A 21,470-nucleotide genomic window follows, 5' to 3' on the forward strand; every position below is an offset into this window, starting at 1 on the left:
GCCTCTTCCCTCCTTCTGTAAAGTCCTAGTGTGGCAGGTGGGTCTCTCAAAATCACTTGCCAAGGAACCTTAGCTGTCTACCTCACTGTCTATCACAGAGAATGCATCACTGACTACCGCACCGACTGCCCATTAACTGTTTGATACCTCACTGTCCGTCTCACTGCCTGACTGCCTCATGTTTACATCACTGCCTCCTGACCACCTTCATGGTCTACGTCACTACCTCACTGTCTACCCCGCGGCCTGGCTACCTCACCGATTGCCACTGTTTATGTCAGGCTGTCACTGACTACCTTTATGGTCTGCCAAACTGATTATCTCACATCTTACCCTCCTTGACTACCTCACTGACAGGCTACCTCCCCAGCTGGCTATTCCACTGTCTACCCTCATTGTCTGCTGCACCGACTGGCTACCTCTTTATCTTTCCTACTACCTGTCTGCCTCACTAGCTCATCAACCTGACTGGCTCACTCTGCCTGACTTCACTGATTGCTTCACCGGTTACATCATTAGCTCACTCCCTTCTGTTTCCTCCCCCTTGCCGTCTTCACTGTCTACCCCACTGATTGTCCTCACTGCCTACCTAGCTGCCTTACTACGCTTGTTTACTTCACCGACTCACTGTCTGCTGACTGCCTCACTGCCTCTCTCTGTCTCCTTACTGAGTACCTCGCTCTGTCTGCCTTCCTGAACTGATTCCCTTCACTGTCTGCTGTCTCATTACCTTGCAGACTGCTTCACAGATTACCATTGCTGTTCTCACCAACTGTCTAGCTGTTTACCTCACTGCCTCTCCCCTAGCTGTCTACTGCCTGCCTTCCTGTCTACCTTCATGTTTACTTCACTTACTAGTTTCTTTCACTTATTACCTCACTGACTGAGGACCAACAGTGTTTACCTTACTGGCCACACCAAGAAACCATTGAAATCTTTGGCCCTCTGTGCCCTCCAGCTGAAGTCTGCTCCAGTGTGTTCAGGAACCAGTGACTTTGTCAGGGACAGAATTTGCAGGGGGACCAATTTTTTTAATAAAGCCTACACAAGGATGAATCCTTTCAGTACATTTTCTCTGGACTACTAGCCTAGCCTCTCTTCTGTGCCAAATAGATTTTAGGCCTCAGCATCTCAGCTAATAAAGCTGTACTCTGGTTAGATGTAAGAAAGTTTCTGTGTTTTGAATGTTTTCTTCAGGTCTCTAGTCTTCATCAACAGAGCATCTCAGAAAGTATGAGATTGAATTAAAACATTGCCCTGCAGAGCTGGCATGCATATTCAGGAAGAAGTGACAGTGGGTCCTGATTTCCCTGGTCTTCCCATGGTTGCTGACTAGTGTTCCTAGGTTCAAACCAGTGACCATTACTTGTTTCCTGCTGACAAAAGTTTATGAACAGGAATATAAAATTTGTATTTATGAGCATAACTGAGGTCAAATAACATTTTCAAAGTAAGTCTTAAATTTAAAATCTAAAAATTTAACCCTTCCCCTTAATAATTCAATGCTGAATCAAATTGGGTTTTGCATTGACAATACAAATTTTTAGTCTGTTGGAGGCTGGTATGAACAGTGCAGGGAGACAGTTGAAAAATATGGGTATAAGAGAGGTCTTGAACTGTCAGTAGGGATTTTACAGTGTGTATTGAATAACTAGGGTTCTGTTTGAACAAGCTGAAATTACTGTCTCCTTGTCTCATGTGTGTGAATGTGGGCAATAAGGATGTTGGTGTCATGTAAAATTTTCTGAGAACCAATTCTGATGTGACAGCTAGCTTTTGTGACCAGTGAAGTTACAGTTTAAGGTCAGCCAGTCCTTCTTGTCAGTATAATTCCCCCACCCCCCCATGCCTCATTTAGCCAAACTTAATTGTGTTTGTGCAAAGTTAAAGTCTAGATTTTGGGTCAAACTGAAAAGTGTAGATGTAGCTTTTAGAATTTAAATGGAGTGCTGAATTCCCCCCCCCTCCCCGCCCCATCTTCCTTTAACTTTCCAAAGTCTTCACTGGAAAGAAATTAGGGAAGATGTCTGTTTTTAGTATGTCAACTTTCAGATTGGAATGTATCTTTACATAACTCACAGAGTTACAATATTAAAAAACAGGCTAATTCATTGAAGCTGCTTCATCTCTGTTGCTGCATTTCAGAAGCAGTATTTACTGAGGAAGGATTTTCATTTTTATTCTTGGACTGACTTTATTTGAAATGCTCTGAGAACAAGGCCTGCTCATTAATACCTGCTAGGCATGTTGCTTGCATTGAAATCATTCATACGGAAGAGCTTGTGAGAAAGGTTTTCACTCTTCTCTTGTTTTCACCTCTTGGCAAATGGTTGCTTGTCAGCGTGTATAAGCACACATTGAGTCAGTCCTTTACTGCAGATCTTTGGGGTTCTAGTTATTTTTTATATCACATTTGTGACCTAAATTGTGCTATTTCATGTGGTCACATAGCATACAGGTTAAGGTTAGGAAATCCATCATTTGATTTGGGCCATGTTTCTAAGAAAAGATATCAGTGAAGTTGTACATTGTCAAAACCAATTTCATTAAACACTGAACACTTGTTTCTCTTTTTTTCTTGCCTGTTTTGAAATGTAAAATTTCAGGAGAGTCTGCTTGGAGCAAGTATGGCTCTATTTAAGAACATGTAGCATTCCGTGATATAGAGGAGAGCTCTCCTTGTGTTGTCTTTCTTGTCAAGATGGCACACGCTTGATATCTCTGTCATGACAAGCCCAACTTGGAGCAAGGAAGTATAGCTGTGTCTTAGTTTGGGTTAATACTGCTGTGTTGAAACGTTATGACCAAAAGCAACTTAGGGAGGAAAGGCTTACATATCCTTAATGATAGTCTGTTAAGTGAAACCAAAGAACTCAAACCCGTGGGAACCCCAGTGCAGGAGCTAATGAAGAGGCCATGAAGAGTGCTGCTCACTGGCTTGTTCAGCCTGCTTATAGCATCCAGGGCCAGAGTATGGGGTGCCACTACCCATTACTAGCTGGGTCTTCCGACATCACTTAATAGGAAAATGCCCTACAGGTTTGCTTGCAGCCCTATTCTATGGAGGCAGCTTCTCATTTGAGGTTCCTTCCTCTCGTATGACTATCGCTTATGTCCATAGAACGAGCCAATAAAAGCTGTGTTTGTAGTGATTTGGTATGGCAAACCTACTTTTGTGGCGCATCAGAGTGTGATTGATGTCTGTTTAGTGCAAGCTTTTCCGGCACTAACTGCTGAACATGTAGCTTTGTGTGCTCTATTCTTCAGGTGCTTTTCCCTGGGGATAATGAGTGTACGAGTCAGTAATAGGGACGAGTCACTCCAGACTCCCCTTCAGTACAGTGAGCTGCTTTTGGAAAGTGAGACCATTTTCTAGGCTCTGACACTGCACCGTGTCATTGAGTTTGCGTGTCTGTGGCTGTGTGAAATCTTTTCGCAGCACCTTGAAGATCTTTGGATTTGGCTCCACCCTGGGAGGCTGGCGGTTGTCATAAAAAAGACTTTAGACTTCATGTTAGTTTTGGAGGGACAAACACATGCCTTGTACTCCCTCAGTTCCTAGTTAGGGTCGGAGATGAAGGGTGTGAGATGCTGTCAGCTGGATCGAGTACTTACGAAAAGTAACTCATGAGACTATGGAATGACAATGATAGTGGAAGAGAGATTGAGAAAGTGCTAAGGAGGATAGGAAATTCTGTCTTATACATGCTTCATCCAACTTAAAAAATTGCACCCATTTTCCAGATGGAATGGGGTCAGGGAGATTATGTAACCTATGCCACTGGTCACTGGTGGTGGGAAGTTTTGGCAGCTGTGATCTCAATGATCACAGAGTTAGTTGGTCCTACTTTTCTCCTCCATGGGGTTCTTCTCCCAGAGTGAAGGCCAAGGCGGCTGGTGTGTCACCCTCTGAGAGTTTGCTCTTCTGGCTAGTCAGAAGTGGACTTGTGGCTCTGGGACCCCTTGGTAGATGAGCTGAGATTCTTTGACACCCTGCTTGTTTAGTCTAATGCATTAGTTCCATTGGAATTGTGGCAGAGTTTCAAGTCCTGTAGCTGATGATGACATCAAATGTGACATGTAGCTGAGGACGATCATTAGGCTTATCTTGAGAACATTACTTTCAGGTTAGGGTTAGGGGTTAGGGTTAGAGTTAGTTTTTTTTTTTTTTTTCAGCATTATATACAATGCTCTCTTTTCAGGGTAGATGCCTTTCAACCCTATAAATCTACACTGTCAAAAGGATATGTCTGGTTTGACCCCCATTGAGTCACCATTCATACCTGTGGTTCCATCTATAAGCTCTCTCTATTTATTGTTCTCTCTTGATCTGTTGGAAATGCAAAGTACTTACTTGTGAGCCTGAGCTGAGTGTCAAGCTCACCCCAAAGTCAGATATTTGGATCCATCATGAGAGATTTTGGTCTCTGAGTTCTGGGATTAGGATGGGCTCAAGAATCTTAATTAGGGACTGGAGAGATGGGTTAGCTGTTGCGAGCACTCCCTGACCTGAGTTCAGTTTCCAGAACCCATGTCAGGTGACTCACAACCTCCTGTAACATACATGCAAAGAAAACGCCCATACATACAAAGTGATTTTTTTTTTAATTTTTTTTTTTTTTTTTTTTTTTTTTTTTTTGAGACAGGCCTTACCATGTAAGCTTGGTTAACCTGTGACTCACTCTGTAGGACAGGTCTCAGACTTAATGGAGAGCCATCCCCTTCTACTTTCTTAGTGACTGATTAAATGCATGTGCTACTATGATTGGGGAAAAAATACTAAAAGGGAAGAAAAAAGTCAAAATATCCCGAGAGTCTCGGTTTTTAACAAGTTTTCCCAGCTGTTCTAGAGGGGAGTGAGAACACAGTTGTGTTCGATCTTAATTCACAGTACTTACAGAGTTGTTCTCAAGGATAGAGGAATACATTTTAAGATCACTCAGGCTTGTTTTTGTATTCTTTAAGCTCTAGGCAGATTAGGATTATTGAAGTAGAATTATAAAGGAGGCTCTGTGGATGGTTTTAGCAGTTTTTACAAAGATTTGTTTATTAATGTGTAGTTCTTGTACATTAATGTTAACCCTGAGTGTATGCATGTGCACCCTGTGCTTGTACAGAAGCCAGAAGAGGGCATCAGATGCCCTGGAACAGGAGTTATGGTGGTAAGTCACCATGTGGTGCTGGGAACTGAACCAAAGGTCCTTGGATGTCCTTGGCAAGAGCAGTTGGTGCTCTTTAGCGTTGAATCACCTCTCCAGCTCCCGAAGAAGATTTTAGTAGAACTTTGGTATTTAAACAGTTGTTGTCTAGGTTTTTGCAAACTTGGAATGGGGTAGGTGAAAATGTGGATTATGTATTAAGCAAATAATTGCTGAGGCCCTATAGTGTGCTTAAAATTCTGAATGCTGTTGTGGAGACCTTTGACACTCAAATGCAGTGAAATGCTCTGTGGACTCAGAAGTTTCTTTGAGGTTTTAAAATAAGTCAGGATCATTATTTGAACACTATGGTGGTTCTCATTCTGCAAAACCCTAAACTACAAATATTAGGGCTGTGAGGCGAAAGAGCAAACCCAGATTACCTAAAACTGTAACTTTGTAACCAGCCCAGTAATAAAAATCATGAAGCTCAGATACAGGTAATAACAAGGCTGTCTTTTCATAGACCTTTCATTGGGATGCACACTCGGTGATTCTAGGTCTTTACTGATTGAACACAGGTTGCAAGGCTCAGGAGTAAGTGCCTTGTCTACTGAGCCATCTTGCTGGCCCTAGAAGAAGGCATTTGATACGGTTCTCAGCATTCTTTTGAAAAGCAGTCTTCCTCTTTGCCGCCCTCCCCCCTTCTTTCTCTCTCTTGCCTTTCACTTTGGTTTTTTTTTTTTTTTTGAGATAGGATTTCTCTGTGTAGCCTAGGCTGTCCTAGACTCACTTTGTAGACCAGGCTGGCCTCGAACTCAGCAATCTGCCTGCCTTTGCCGCCCTGAATGCTGGGATTAAAGGCATGTACCACCATGCCCAACTCTTTCTCATTATTTGGAGAACATCAATAGCTGCAGAACATGCTAAGAAGAAGGGGTTCAGGCTAATGCTGCTTCCCTGTATGCTGCTGTTCCCACCTCGTAGCACACATATAGAAATATGATCTTTATGATTGAATTGAGAGATGTCAAGATGCAGCCCTTGAAATGTTAAGGTTCTGCTGCACTGGGAAGTCTAGCTTGGGAGAGATGGTATAGTGTTCCAAGGTCAAGTGAAAACGATTACGCTTTTCATGCTTAGTTGGCCCTAGCATATAGTAAAGAAGCAAAGAGGAGCTGTTTTAACCCCCTTTTAAGTGTCTGCTTCTGTGACCCCTCCACTGCATAAGAAGTGATCCTGTTGAATAGTGTGCCTGGTACTTGGAGTGGTTTGGGAATTTGCTTCATTTGTTATGTGGTTATAGTGAGGGTTCATATTAAAATTCATCTGCGCACACAGTAAACAAAAAGAGCAACAGTAGCCAGTTGTCAGGGAAAAGACTGATGGGTAGAATAAACAGACTGCTTTCTGCAATATAAACAATCTGTTTTCATAGGTTTTTTTTTTCCCCTTTACTTTTTTTTTTTTTTTGTTTTTGAAGGATGAGTAGAACTTCCAAATGAAGAAGTTACTTAAGTGGGAAGCAGCAGATCTGCCTGTACATTAATCACTGTTAGTTTCTGCACTAACAAAGACACAACCTCAGTTGCTTAACACAACAGGAATGCATGGGCTAGTGTGGTCCTTGCTTCAGGTGGTCTTGATTGGTGGGGGCCCACATTTCTCTGGCACTTGGTTCTCACACACCATGCTGGTGGTTATAAGAGTATAAGAAGTAGTTGCTTTTTCTGGTGGTTTGTTTCTTTTTGGTTGTTATATGTGTGGGTACGTATAGACCATGATGTGCCCTTATTGGTCAGAGAATAATTTTTGGGAACTGTTTTTTTTTTTTTTTCTTTTCATCATGGAATCTGGGGATTGATTTCAAGTTATCAGACTTGCATGGCAGGCACTGTTATCTGCTGAGCCATCTCACCTGTCTATACTGTTTTCTGAGACAGGGTCTCCTGCGCAATCCAACTGGCCTGGAACTCTGCATAGGCCAGGCTGGCTTCAGACTTGTGGGTGATTTTCCTGTGTCTGCCTTCCAAACGCTGTGATTATAATAGTGGCCCACCATGCCAGGTTCTGCTCTTGCCTTTTAAAATTTTGATTGTTGCTTTAGTTCAAGGATCAATAAAATTTCTCTAAAAAGAAAAATTTTAGAATTTGGGGTCTCTGTCAGTCTTCCATTGTGTATCTCCCTTAAAAATGTATAACTGTCCTTGCCCATTAGGTCAACTATTTAATATTTAAAACTAAGAGCTAAGTTTAGTGATTTGAAGCCTGAGCCAAACTAAATATACCTAAATTAAAGTGCACTGAGACATTACTGGGTGCTGTTCTCAGGTGCTTCTCACTTTGACCTGTTTGTTTGCTTGCTTGTTTGTTTGTTCAGTGCCTGGAACTCACCAAGTAGGCTGCCAGTGAGCCCCAGGCATCCAACTGTCTCTGTTCCTCTGGTACTGGAATTACAAGTGTGTGCCACTATGCTTGGCTCGTTCTTGTTGGGGCTCTGAGAATCAAAGTCAGGGTCCCCCATGTTTGCTGTGCACTTAACTGACTAGGCTGTCTTTCCTGCCCCTAGTGGTACTTTATTGTAAAAATGTCTTTTACAAAGTATTATGGCACTATACCTAATCTTGCCAATGTTTCAAGTTTTAAAACATAGTTCATCTGGCTTACAGAGCTTGGGTTTTGATTTTTTTTCCACAGCTACTGTCACTTTAAAAGAAATTCTCTTTCTTTCTTTTATTGGACCCAGGCTCTTCAAAGTGACTTTATTTCTGTCTGCTAATTTTATAGATCACCAAATACGTTACCTAGAAAAACCTGTAACATTACACTTTGATTTGGAACTTTTTATATATTAAGATATACTAGATACTATTAAATTTTTGTGTCAGTAACTCTTAGGGATGGATTAAAATTAACTGACAATTCCCTACAAAGGTGTTAATTATCTAAGTGTGACTCAAGTGTGAAAGTAAACCTAATGTGCTGTCAAAACAGGTCAGTATGTTTTGGAAGTTCATATTCAAGTCCAAGAGATAATTTAAAAATAGGCAGCTGCCATTCCAGAAAGGGAGTTCTTAACTGCTGTTCAAAAGTGCCCTCTCTACTAATTCTTACTAATGATAGGTTACATTTTCTGTGACTCTTAAATGGCCTTTAAAACTGGGTCACTGACACATGAAAGTAACAACCACATATTTATTTAGCAGTTATTTAATAATTAAAGTTCCTTCAAGTACTATGCCACCAATGAGCCCAGGCAGGGGTCTAGATGAACATTCTTGTTTCTTTTAAGAAGTCAATTTGTGGCCTGTGTGGATAATACTCTTTTCTCAGATGTGAGGGGTGACTACAAATTACATAATAAGAGTAACAAATATATACCAGAACTTTTGACAGATTGTGCTAGGAGGTCAGGTTGGAAACATTCATTGTAGGGATTAGGGTCATTGTGAAAAGCATCTTGCAAGGTCTTCGTGTGATGGGCGTGGGGACTGTGTAGTACAGGGGTCCGGAGTTGACATCCACTTTCATGCTTCAAAAGTTTTGGTGGGAGATAAGCTTCAGGCTTGTATTCTTGGCTTTTTTATGCACTGTGCCATAAAAGCAAGATGGTTCATGAGCAGGGCCTTGCATTTGGATGGCTGCTGCTGACACACAGAAAGGTGATGTGGTTTGGAAGGGTTTGGAAGGAAGCGCTAAAGGCTCATTGGTTTGGTAGGTGAAGGAAGTGTAGCGCATGGGCGGAGGAACCATGCATCTCTTTCAGACTGAAGTACCAGATCATTAGAATTTTAAGAAGGGTTTTGACTACTCAGCCAATTTGAAGTGAGGTTCATTGTGAAGAGATTCATTTTTTTTTCCTCCTTGTCTTGGAGGAGAGGCAAAATCACCCTGGATGTATGAGACCATAAGGTAGACATGAGGTGTTTAAGTACATGCAGCATGAGGCTGTCCATGTTCCTTTCTCCTCTGCTTTACTGGCCTTTGTGGAATAGTGCCATGAGAAGACCCGATGAGCTTGCTGGAGACTTGAGGTGAGAGCTGTAATTGGAAGCACACTTGGGTCAGGGTGTCTACCCAGTGCATTGGTGTAACCTCCAAGACAATTAACAAGCAACTAAAGGAAGGCACTTTGTGTTCCTTGCAAGTTGCAGGCACTTTGTTCCTGTATCAAAGGAACGAACAGAATACCTGATTATAATAATCTTCTAATAATTATAATATTTTGTATTCATTTTCTTTTAAAAATTATTTGAGTAAGTACCAGCCTTCAGAAGATGTTGGAAAAAAGTGTTTCGGCAGCAGCTGGCGGTGCCCTGCTGCAGGACGATGTAGTTGGTTACACCCTTTGATTTCCTTACTGCTGCACAAACGTGTTCCTCAGCAACTGCTTTTGGGAAGGAATGTACTGTGCAGGCTCCAACAGTACAGTCGTTGTGACTATGTGGAGTGTCGCCCACCATCTGGGAGAGAGAAGAGTGAGTGCTGAACTCCCTAGAGCGGCAGTGCTGGGGACCCCACCCCCTTCCTAGTGCCCTTGCCATCCCCTCATCATCTTTCCCTCATGGGACAGTAGCTGACAGCCATTGCTTCATCAGAGGCTTCACACCTAGCCTGCATGGCTAGGAGGAACTTTTATAGAAGGGCTGTTGCGCTCTTCTCAAACAGCGGTGTCTTAACTTTTTAAGTGACTGACTTTCATCGTGCTTATTGATACTTAGTATTTTTATTTTCATTTTATGTGTATGCATGTTTGCCTGCATGTATGTATGTGCGCTGTGTGTGTGCCTCATGGCTTGCAGAGGCCAGAAGAGGTTTGGATTTCCTGGTATTGCATTTACAGATGGTCTGTGGGAGCTGGGAACCTAGCTCTGGTCCTCTATAAAAGCAATAGAAGCTCTTCACTGCTGACCCATCTGTTGCCTAAATTTAGCACTTTTTAATGTTTTTTTGTTTTTTTTTTTTAACAATTGAGACAAAATACTGCTTTGTATAAAAAGGAAAAAGGAAAGTCCTTTCTTATCCTGAGGGACCTCATGGTAACTACCATTGGCAGGAAGAGGAAGGAAAAAGGAAAGTCCTTTTTTATCCTGAGGGACCTCATGGTAACTGCCATTGGCAAGAAGAGGCTGTGAGCTCCCCTTCTTTTCTTGTAATATGTTGTATCAAATAACTAGATAGCTGAGTATTTTTTAACATTTATTTTTATGATTTTTTAATATTATGTGTGTATATTTTGCCTGCTCGTGTGTCTGTACACTGCTTGTGTGCCTGTACACTGCTTGTGTGCCTGGTGCCCATGGAAGCCAGAAGAGGCACTGGATATCTGGACCTGGAGTTGCAGGTGGTTGTAAGCTGTCATGAGGTTGCTGGGAGTCTACGGGGTCCTCTGCAAGAGCAGTCAGTGCTCCCAACCACCGAGCCATCTCTCCAGCCCCACATCACTATGGCTTTGAGTTGAATTCATCATTGAAACAGACGTGATTCTGAACATAATAAAATCACACATTCATTCTCTTAGGCAGCAGCAGAGGGAAGGAACTGGTAGGGTGAGTTACGAAGAAAGGGATAGATGATTCACCGTTCACATGTCATTGGGCTTACAGCTTTAAATTTAGGGTCTTTCTTCCTGTGCAGGGCACAAAGTGCTTAAAGCATATGTTACTGTCTCCCTGGGTAAACTGTTGATAGTGACTTAACCGTTATTTCAAGCTTTTACATGTCTAAGCACAGTCGTAGTCGGAAACAGCTGCACTGGCTGGGGGCTGCTGGCTGCTTCTACCTTCTTCAGGTGCAGCTTAGTTACAGTAAACATGTCTTTATAAGTCATGTGCAGGACTATATTCATGAGGTCTTTCCTTGGGGTCTGCGTGCTTTCTGACATTGCTCCTGCTGCCACCTGGAGACAGTCATAGAGGAAGAGAAAAGGCCCACAGTCTAACACGGATTTATGTGAACACTTTTCTGTGGTAAGGAAAAAGCAACGGTAAACAGAAAACATCAACAAAAGCCCGTCTCTTCTGTATCACGTCATGGCAACAGTAGACCAAACCGAGTTCATTTGGAGGCAGGCCTGTGTTTGTGTAGAGTGCTCCGCACTACTGTGACAGCCTGATGGCTTCTGTGAGAAGCTTGTGTTGAGAACTGTGGCGGTGCTGTCGCGGAGTGTGCTTTGTGTGTTTGGAATTGACTGTTCTGTGGACCAGTGTGCAAGCACTCTTCCTGTGTTGTGTTCAAGTATGTTTAACACGAGTGCCTGCCCCTGCTGTTTGGGGTAGTGTCTGCTGCTGCATCTAGCTGCTTGTGTTTCATATCTGTCTTCTCAGAAGTTCTTCTGTCTACAGTGGAACAAGGCTTGTTGAACTTGATATTTTTCCGTTAGTTCTATTCATCCTTGGTTCTGGTCAGGCACTGCTTTATTTCCCTTCTTATTTTTGATGTGTTGTATCTTTGATGAATGGACTTATAGGTAGATAATAATGTTCTCCATTTCACTTTCCCTGGCTTACTCAGACTGAACTTAAATTTTAAAAATTGCTTAGAGTCTTTGCATAATAAATGCGGTGGCCTTCTTAGGGACTGTCTGTTCATTTTGAGTGTTCTTACACTTCCTGTACCTTGTGTTCCTTACCCTTGTCTATTGCTGTTATTCTAGTTGTTGTTGTTGGTTTTATTTTTGTTGTTGTTGAATACCCTGGTATCTGAGGATTGTGCTCTCTGTGAATCTGATTCTTCAGGGTTTGCTTATTTTTCAGTTTTGATTGTTGAGGGCTATCACCTACCCTCCTTCTTCCTACTCCCTTGTTGGTTTCTTGTTTGTTTTTTGTTTTTTTGTGGCAGGGTTTCCCTGTGTAGCCGTTGGCTGTCCTGGACTTGCTTTGTAGACCAGGCTGATCTCACGGAGATCCGCCTGCCTCTGCCTCTCTGAGTGCTGGGATTAAGGCTGTGTACCACCATGCTTTGCTTATTCTAGGGACCATAATACTTGTTATGTGTAGTTGAGAGTTGCTTGGAAATTTGTGATGTTGTTAATTGTTGTGTTGTTCTCAGTTTCGATGCCAGGCATTGAACCTACAGTCTTGACTATGATAAACAAGTGCTGTACCACTGAGCTATTCTTTCAACTCTTTTAGAATGCTTTTTATTTTACCACAGTGGCTTTAAGCTTGCTCTTTAGCCTAGTCTGGCCTTGAGTTTATGTTTGAGCACCCACATAATCAGAACTAAAAACAAACAAACAAACAAACAAACAAAAAACCAAACAGGCAAACAAGTGTCATGATAAATCCCCCTTTCGGTCTTCGCCAGTCTGCTCTTTGCTGGATCTACTTTGAACAGTTAGGCAGACTGGTGTCTGCTACAAAGTCAACCTAGCGTAAACCCCATAGGATCTCTTCATGCTGCTTCTGAGCCTGCACTCCACCTTGAGCATGGATGTGGTTTCTGAAATTCTCCCATGTGTATGCTGCTTTTGGTTGCCCTCAGTCCCAATGGACACCCTGTCTTTTCCTTTGAGGTCTCTTGTGTATATCTTATGTATCTGTTGTGGTCCTTTATCTCAGGTAATCCTGAGCAGTGCCAGCCTTTCTTCAGCTTGGGTGGGATCTGGGCTGGTTATGCAGCAGGTTTTCATGACAGACTAGAAAAGTTACTGCATAATGGGACAAGAAGGTCTGCTCTACTCCCGTTGGAACCTGGGATTAGAATCCCAGTCTGGGAATGTGGCCTGCTGCACCAGGCCGGCAAGACAGATGAGAGTGCTGTATACTTGCTTACTGTTGGTTGGATAGCTTTTGACTGATTTGCAGAGCTCTGATAGGCTCCTTTCCGGTGTTTCACTTAGAGCTGCTGCTCTGCCATTTCCCAGCATCACTCTGTCAGATGCTGCAGGAGTCCTTTCCAGAGAGCACAGAAGCATTTGCTTTGTAGACAGGGCTGCCCTGTTGCTAGCTCAGATCCTTTTCTTGTGGCCCGGAGAATCACCCATTACTCTGTTTTTCATTATCCTTTTTGCCGAAATGCTAAGGTTGATATTTTCTGTCTTAAATACAAAAATATTAGATGGTAAAGAAGCTTTGTTCTTAGTCCATTCTGGGCACCGGAACGAAATGTTATATTGAGGGGTTACTTATGACCAAGAGATGTGATTTTTTTTTTTCCTTTAGTGGTTCTAGAGACTGAGAAGTTCAGATCAAGGTTTCGCAGATTTGTTTGGTGTCTGGTGAGGACCTGCTCCTTGGTTTTTACTAATTACTTAGTTTCAGGTATTCTACTATGGCAACAGAAATGGACTACAATTACCAAGAGTTTGAGGCCGTAAGATGAAAGAACAATGCACACTAACCTTCTGGTGTTTCTTGGCTGCTTCTGTTCCTTGGTGGACATTTGGTGTCCTCTCATCCTATGTGGTGGGAAGGACAACTTAGCCCCCTTGGAATTCTTTTCTAAGGGCTCTGATCCCATTCACAAATGTTCTGCTGCTTGAAGACCCCATTTCTTCAGGCCGTAATCTTTGGTTGCAACTTTGGAATTTTGGTGAGATACAGATATTCAGACCATAGTTAGTGGGTACATTTTGTGGTATTTCTTCTGCTGTGAAAATGCATTTCCAAAATGACCCAAAGACAAGTCCAATTTCATAATGGTCAACTTTATAGTTATGTTTTTATTGGTAAAACTTAAGTGCAGCTGAAATATTGTTTTGTCTATTTGGTGGATGGTGTTTGTAATTAGTTTGCAGACTGTGAAAGTTAGGGCGGTTTGGCAGTTAGTCAACACTGCATGCAAGCTTCTGACGACTTACTGTCCTCATGGTGAGACAGAGCAAAGCTGTTTATTGAGGGAAGACACAGCCTCATATTTCATGTGAGTGGGAATTAACCATGCCATAGTGTTCTTTCAGTGTCCCAAAAGAGCCGTGTTAAAGTTTAATTGCCAGTGTGATGCAGTTGCAAAGTGTTCAGTTCCTTTTCTCGTGGTTGTGGTACAGTAATAACAAAGGCACCTTAAAGAGGAGGGGTTTGCTCTGGCCACTGGTTTGAGGGTGCACATCATGGTGGGGGTGGGGGAAGAGCATGGCTGCAGTTGTGTGAGGCAGCTGGCCATGTTGTAGCCAGTTAGGAAGCAGAGAGAGATGAATTCCGGTAGTCTGCTCACCTTCTTTATTCATTTGGAGAGCTGAGCCCATGGGATAGTGCCACCTACGTGCAGAGTGGGTCTTCCTCCTCAGTTAAGATCTCTGGGAACCTCCCCAGAGGTTTGTATCATTTTGAATAATCAAGTTGACAGTCAAGATTAACTGTGGGAAGCAGAGGAAGCCCTGAGTGAATGTGTGTTGTCGATGTGGAAATAGCCTTGTCAAAGACACCAGCATGTCAGACCTGTGGCAGTTGTGAACGCTTCCTCTAGGAGATACTCAGCCAGATGCAAAAAAAGCCTTCTTCCTTTGGTCCAAGTTCGCATGTTGGCAGTGTATGTAAGAACTCGCAAGCACTGTCTCCTCCCTCTGGGATAACTATATGGAGATGCTTCTCTACAGAGACCAGCTAACTACTCTTGGTCTGTACGAAATAAATGTGCTGAGCTTCGGGGTGGTATGAGGTTGTTGGTTAGTATGTCTCCATCAGATCTAGCACTTCCCACCCACCCCAAGCTTTTCTGTATGTGTGTCTGTTCTTTTCTCATTCCTTCGAGGCCCCAGTCAGGTTTCAGTGACCAAGCTGGGCAGTTACCCATTACAGGAAATGAGACTTGTTAGAAGGTTGGCCAAATCATGCAGGATGTGGCAATTAACCGTCACAGGGAATGAGAGACTTGTTAGAAGGTCCATGCGGATGTACTAGTTCATTGTGGGAATGGGGCAGCTGTCTTTGAGTGGCCTCATTGTGAAAGCTGTGTCCCTTCTCATGGTCTCTGACTTGTGTTGTTGCCTGTCTGCCTTCCATGGATGCAGCAAGTTTCTTGCCAGATGCCACTGCCAGGCTCTTGGACTTCTCAGCTTCCAGAACTATGAGCCAAATAATTTTCTATTATTTATAAATTTCCCAGTCTCAGATATTCTGTTATAGCTACAGAAATAGACTAAAATAGACCATCTTAATGAAAGTTTAAGGTCTTTGGATGAAAGAATAGTATGTATTGTCTTTCTGGTGTCTCTTGGCTACTTTTGTCCTTGATGAAGCATTTCATGTACTGTATTGGGATTTACTGTTAATTTCTAGAAGTACAATGTACGAATTAACACATTATATTTACACTGAAGACTGAGCTGGAGTCGGGGGAAGAAAATGGGTTGCTAATAAATTGTTGTTATTAGCCAGGAGTGAATACCTTCCTCTCAGCTATCCTTCCTTGACCCTGCCTTGTTAGTCTGGGTGGGTGTAAATTGAGCTCTAGTTTGATAAAATACTCCCTAAAACCACAGGTGGTAGTTGACTTGGCTTCCCTGCTTCCGATATTCACAGGATATCTGTGGTGATAGTTGGATTACGTAGTACTAGCGTGTTTCTTTTCAGGGATTGCTTGTATCCAGAGCTATCCTAACCTATTAGCACCGTAAGTACTTTGATGTCCTAAAGCACCTCATCTCCTTGGAGCCTACCACTGGTGAGGTGAAGTGGGGTGTAGGTAGGTGAAGTTAACCTGTATCCGGGGCCTTGTGTACTAAGGAAGTAGTGATGTTGGTATAGGAGGTTGGTCTCAGGTGTCCAAGGCTGAGCATCTGTCTGCTGAGTCACATCTGACAAGCAGGTGCTAAAGAACAGTGGTGTTAGTGGATGGAAAGAAGAGGCTGTCTTAAGATCTAAGGTTTTCACAGTACAGCATATATGTTTGTGTGTGTTCCTTTGTATTTTGGCCATACATTGCATATTATTTTATTCTTTGTGATGCCAGGGATTGATTCTAGGGCCTTGTGTTTAGTAGGCAAGCATTTTCTCCTGGGCTATATTCCAGCCAGCCCACTGTGTCTTTTTAAATAGTGACTTAAAACAAGAACCTCTGAATTTTGGCTTCATTTTTCCCCCTCCCCACCTCATCATCTCTTTGGTGTACTCTGCAGGAATCCATAGGAGAGAAGACTCAGAAAAGCTTAACTGTAGGGCCAGTTTTGGGAGAGGAAGGGCTAATGACAGTTCTGAGTGAGCACTGGGAAGAGTCTGAACCCTAGGGGCAGAGAGGAGGAGAGAAAGTCTAGCAAGTACTCTAGTAATTGACCTCATTCCTAGCATGGCTGGATGGCACTCAGTTGCAGAGTTTGAGATTGAAAAGGATCAGAGAACTGTGGGCTCTGCTTGAGGCACTTTCAAACCTCACTGTTCTCCCAGAATTGAAGCTGAAGCCTGTGGGATGATTTGACTTTCTGGCCCTGAATAGGCAGAGCCAGTGGGGAGTCAGGTAGGAAGCAGTGCTGGCCTGCTTGCTTGCTTGCTTTCCCCACTGTAGACAGGAGCATTGCAGACCAGACAGGAGTGCACTTACTTCCACAGTAGCCTGTGAGGGAACTTACTGAGGCAGTGGGACTGCTAGCGAAGGTTGTCCTTTTGAGAGTTTTCTATAATTTTGTCCTGTCTGTATTTTTTGGTCAGAGCTGAGACAGGGGACCAGAGAAATGCCATTTAGACCACATTTAGTTTCGAGGGCTTAGGTAGGCTGCTGAGCTGTCTTACCTACCCTCGGTTCCTAAGCTGTTAAGGAAGATAATTAGAGCATACTCCACCCACCCACCCAAGGCAGGATGAGTATGCATTTGGTGTGCTTAGCATAAAGGAAGTAATATATACATGTTGTTAGAAACCAAATAAAGGTGTGACAGGTCATGCACACAGCAGGATGGGTGCTGTTACAAGGGCCTTCAGCAACTGCAGTATTTGTTTTGGTATTATTAATTTTTACTATTTTGACTTTAGATTTTATTGTAGGACTTAAATCTATCTCATGGGCATTTCTCTCCAGCAGCTCCAGAGGTATGTGTTAAAGACAGACACAGGGGATGCAGATTTGGATACATTTTCTGAGCCTTTTAACCCCAGATCAGCACCTGGGGCTTGACAGCAGTGATGAGACACAGTTGGTGGGCCAGTCCTGTATTCCCTGCAGCACCCATCATTTGCTAGGTCAGAGCACATTTGCTCGGTGGGTAGCTTGGATAGGAGGGGTTGGAAGCCCACCTGAAGTGTTATTATTGGCAGTGTGAGCTCCTCAGTGCCCTTTATTCTTTCTGTAAAAGCTTGAGTTGAGAGAATGGTGGCTAGTAGGAACATTCCTTATGAGAACGGCTTCATGCTTCCTAACAGGTCTCATGTTAAATTTGTTGATCTATGACCATTTTAAGTGGTTCTGAGTCCAGCAGAAAGTGATTTTGGATTATGGTATATATATTTAGAAAAAGTTCAGGCTTCTCTGTTTTCATGAGCAGAGTGAATAGATTAAGTAGCCTGTCTTTTCTTAAAGAAGGGCTGTTTTATTTTATCTTATATATTTTTCATGGCCCATGTTTTGGTAGCGTGTAGTGATGTCTGTGAGGGATGTTTTGGTGGGATTCAGCACTGTCTTTCCACCCTTGGAAGAACACCTGTGGTTTTTCATTCGAATGTAAGCCTTTTAAAAACTGAAACAGGAGGGCTGGAGGGATAGCTCAGTGGTTAAGAGTGCTGGCTGCTCTCCCAGAAGATCAGAGCTCAGTTCCCAGCACCCCCATAGCAGCTCACACCTGTCTGTACCACCAGTTCCAGGGGATCTGACACCCTCACACAGACAAATGCCGGCAAAATAGCAATGCATGTTAAATAATAATAAATGAATTTAAAAAATGAAACAGGCTAGTACAGATTGAACCCAGAGCGTTGTGCCTGAGGCACTCTGCCCACTGAATTGTATGCCCAGGCTGTACCTGCCTTTCTAGTTCTATTTAAAGCAGTGATTCTTAATCTGTGGGCTTTGACCCGAGAAGGGTCATAGATCATATATCCTGTATATCAGATATTTACAGTATGAATGGTGACAGTAGCAAAATTACAATTTTGAAGTAGCAACAAAAAAAATTTATGGTTGGGGGGTTCACCACAACATGAGGAACTGTATTAAAGGGTGGCCAGCACTGGGAAGGCTGAGAACCGCTGTGCTAGGCAGAAGTATAGTTAGAGCTGGTTATGGGGCCGCACATTTTTAACCCTTGCACTTGGGAGATTGAAGCAGGACTATTATAAGTTAACGGTCAGCCGGGGGTGAAAATAACAAGACATTGTCTCAAAATGAAAGCAATAGGAAGATAGGGTTGCGTTTTCGGGTTCTGTGTAGCCCATGCTTTCCGTGATACAGCCTATTGCCGAGTGCTCCAGACAGCTCAGATGTGAGCGGTTGTGCTGCAGATTCGACCTGGGAACAGAGGTTGGGAACTGTGCTCTGGAAATTGTTCTTTCACTTCATGGTTCTCCTCTGCCTCTGTGTGCTTGTGTTGGATGTTATGTATAGAACGTAAAACATGCCAGCTGCATCTGTTAGCCTTTTGTCATTCCGGCATTCCACTAGCTGGCCTTCCCCGTCTTTGTGTACATCCTGGTGGGCAAATGAGATCGAGAGCAGAGACCTGTGGCTAAATGTTAGTCATTGCTGATGTCTAGAGATGGATTTCTTCATCAGAGTGATTGTGTTGGTCAGGGCGTAGTGGCAGGTTACCAATAAACACAAGGGATTTTATTTAGTTGCCCCAGAATTTTCAGCGAAGCCAAAGCCTTCTGAAGCCAAGGATCATGCCCACAGTTGACTGAGATTCTACCTGCCTGTTTCTGGCCTTGTCTTGTCCTTAGGCTGAGCTGTTGGCTTTATGCTGGGCTCTCTTGAGTGCCTACCTGCCTACCCTGTCACTTGGTGACGTGGTGTTGATCTTTTGCCCCTCCTTTTAACTTCGATTTGAGGCCTCACTCAAATTTTACTGTGAGGTTTTTATGATCTGTTCTTCCTAACCATGATGGTAGGTGCACCACTTTGCTCCTCCTGCGACAGAGTAGCTGATGGCCACCAACCTGCCCTTCCCTATTTGCCTGTGAGCATGCTTTGCCTAGTGTGAAGCTTGAAAGGAGGAAATTAGATAGCTTAGATTTGAAGTCACCATTTCACACTGGAACTCTCCAGAGGTGATGCCTGTGATTACTGCACGAGTTCCTGTGAATCCCATGGACTTGGACTTGCTAACTCTGCTTTGGCTTGAGTAGAACACCTTTGTAACATGCCTCATAGGACTGAAGATGGGTGGTTGGCTTGCTCACTAGTGCTTCTTTGAAGTTTGGAAACAGGGAAGCTGAGAGGTTTGTATTTCTATAAGAAGAGAATCTGTAAACTTTATCTTTTAATAGTAGGTGGCAGAGCACTTGTAAAGGTGGCACAGAGTTGCCTTGCTCTGTGTATTCTTTTTCTTGTTCACATCTGTGTTACCGCCAGAAATTGTCCAGACCAAGAAATTTCAGACTTTCTCTCTCTGTGTGAGAACAAACTCCTGCCATGCAGTGGCTCTGTAGCATGTTGCCACTCTGTACCAGGTTCTGTCCTAAGGTGGGGACAGTAATTTTAATTTCTTAAGTTAAATACTGAATTGTTGCTGTAGGCGCCTCCAACCTGGGATGGATCTGCACTGCATGGGAGTGTGTGTCTTTCACAGTTCCTGGATATTTGTGTCCCGGTAGTTACTTTTCTTGTTTCTCTGACCACATACCCAGCAACCAGCTTAAGAGAGGATAAGGGCTTCCTTTAAATTATAATTCTAGTCTGAGTATGGCCTGTTGTGGTGGGGGAAGTTGTGAACAGGAAGTAGAGCCAGGCTAGAAAACCTCAAGACCTTCCCCTAGTGGCTTCCTTCTCTACCAAGGCTCCACCTCCTAAAAGTTTGATAGCCTTCCAAAACAGTACTGTTACCTAGGGACCAAGTCTTCAAACACACACGCTTAAGGAACCGTTTGACATTCAAACCACCGCAGCTGTATTTAGAGCAATCAGACATCTAAAACCTATATTTTAAGTGTTGCCTCACTTTCATCTTGCTGTTGGTACAGTAACTATGTTTATTTACTTCCTGCCGTTGAGGTCTTTGTTAGGTTCTACTGATAGAAGCATCCAAGTCCAGGCCCCTGATGAATTTAGTGAGGTAATTAAGGAACAAACATGGGAAGGCTAAATACTCGTAATATGAGAAGCCATACTGCTTTGTCTGCTTTGGGCTGCAGGCTTCATGCTGCCGGGAAATAAAGCTGAGCTCCTCCTGTAGAAGTGAGTGCAACTGTTTCTTCTTTTATTGCGGCCTCACTTTTCCTTGTCTGTATTCTGTGAAGGGGACTGACCTTTATGGTGACCTCGTTCCTTTTAGTTTAAGTGAAGGTGATGTTGCTTTTTAATCCCATAAATGCTATTCCTAAAGGAGCTGAAAACCTTTGTGAAGGAAATGATTCCTAATTTGAAATGAAGCAAGTTTGGCCCCTGTTCAACAAAAGGTTTTGGTCATGGTTACAAAACATTTTGTTTATTTTATTAACGTTGGAAATTAGTTTAAAGTGAAGCTTCACTAGGTAGACATTTCTTTTGTGTTTCTTTTCTTGTTTCTTTTCTTGTTTTTCTTGTGGCTTCTTTCTTGGGAAAACTCAAAAGTTGAAGTTTTATTGTTTAAAAAAATCTGTCTAGTATCACAAATAATCAACTTTGGAGAAACTCTTCTCTTTTGTGATCAGTTTTTACTAAGAAATGCCAGTTAAATTGCATAATTTCTACTATCCACAGGACTTTGTGTTCTTCAGAGTCAGGGCCCATTTTGTTTGTGGACTCAACTCTGCATGTCTATGCTGAAGCATTGTGGTGTAGAGGTGAGAAAGTCAGGAGGCTCACACCCAGGGACAGTCACCAGGCAGGAGTGGCTGGTTCTGAGCCAGGGCTGTGGCAGTGACAAGGTAAGGGCTGCAGCTTGGAGAGGTGTGGAACAGCATAGGAGGCTCGAAGGTCACAGTGAGAAAAGGTGCAGACCAGGCCTGTAGCTGGAGGGCTTTTTGGGATTTTGCCTCTGTCCTTTGCTCAGAGTTGTGTTCAAGTTAGATCACTCTCACATAAGATAGTGAGCCCTGAGCTGGGTGGATTGGAGAGCTCCCCGGCAGATGGTGGTTCTGCAGCTGAAGGGGCCTTAAGGTGCAGGGACTGGCTGCCTGGAGAGGAGCATGGAGCTCGAACCCTTCTTGGCAGGCTTTCTGGGCACCTCAGTTCTCACCTCAGCACTGTGGCTTGCAGGGAAGGCCTAGATGCAGAGCTTGCTTCCGATTGGGGCAGTAACCTCTGATCTGCCTTGGAGATCTCAGCTGG

At 43.2% G+C, this 21,470-nt stretch overlaps 1 protein-coding gene across 1 annotated transcript in view; it reads left to right on the plus strand.

The window, feature by feature from the left end:
* Positions 1 to 21,470, plus strand: part of Xkr6 (XK related 6) — a 245,662-nt gene that overhangs the window by 2,024 nt on the left and 222,168 nt on the right. The window lies entirely within an intron of this gene.

Source organism: Meriones unguiculatus, chromosome 9 (assembly GCF_030254825.1).
Source record: "Meriones unguiculatus strain TT.TT164.6M chromosome 9, Bangor_MerUng_6.1, whole genome shotgun sequence".
NCBI lineage: Eukaryota > Metazoa > Chordata > Mammalia > Rodentia > Muridae > Meriones > Meriones unguiculatus.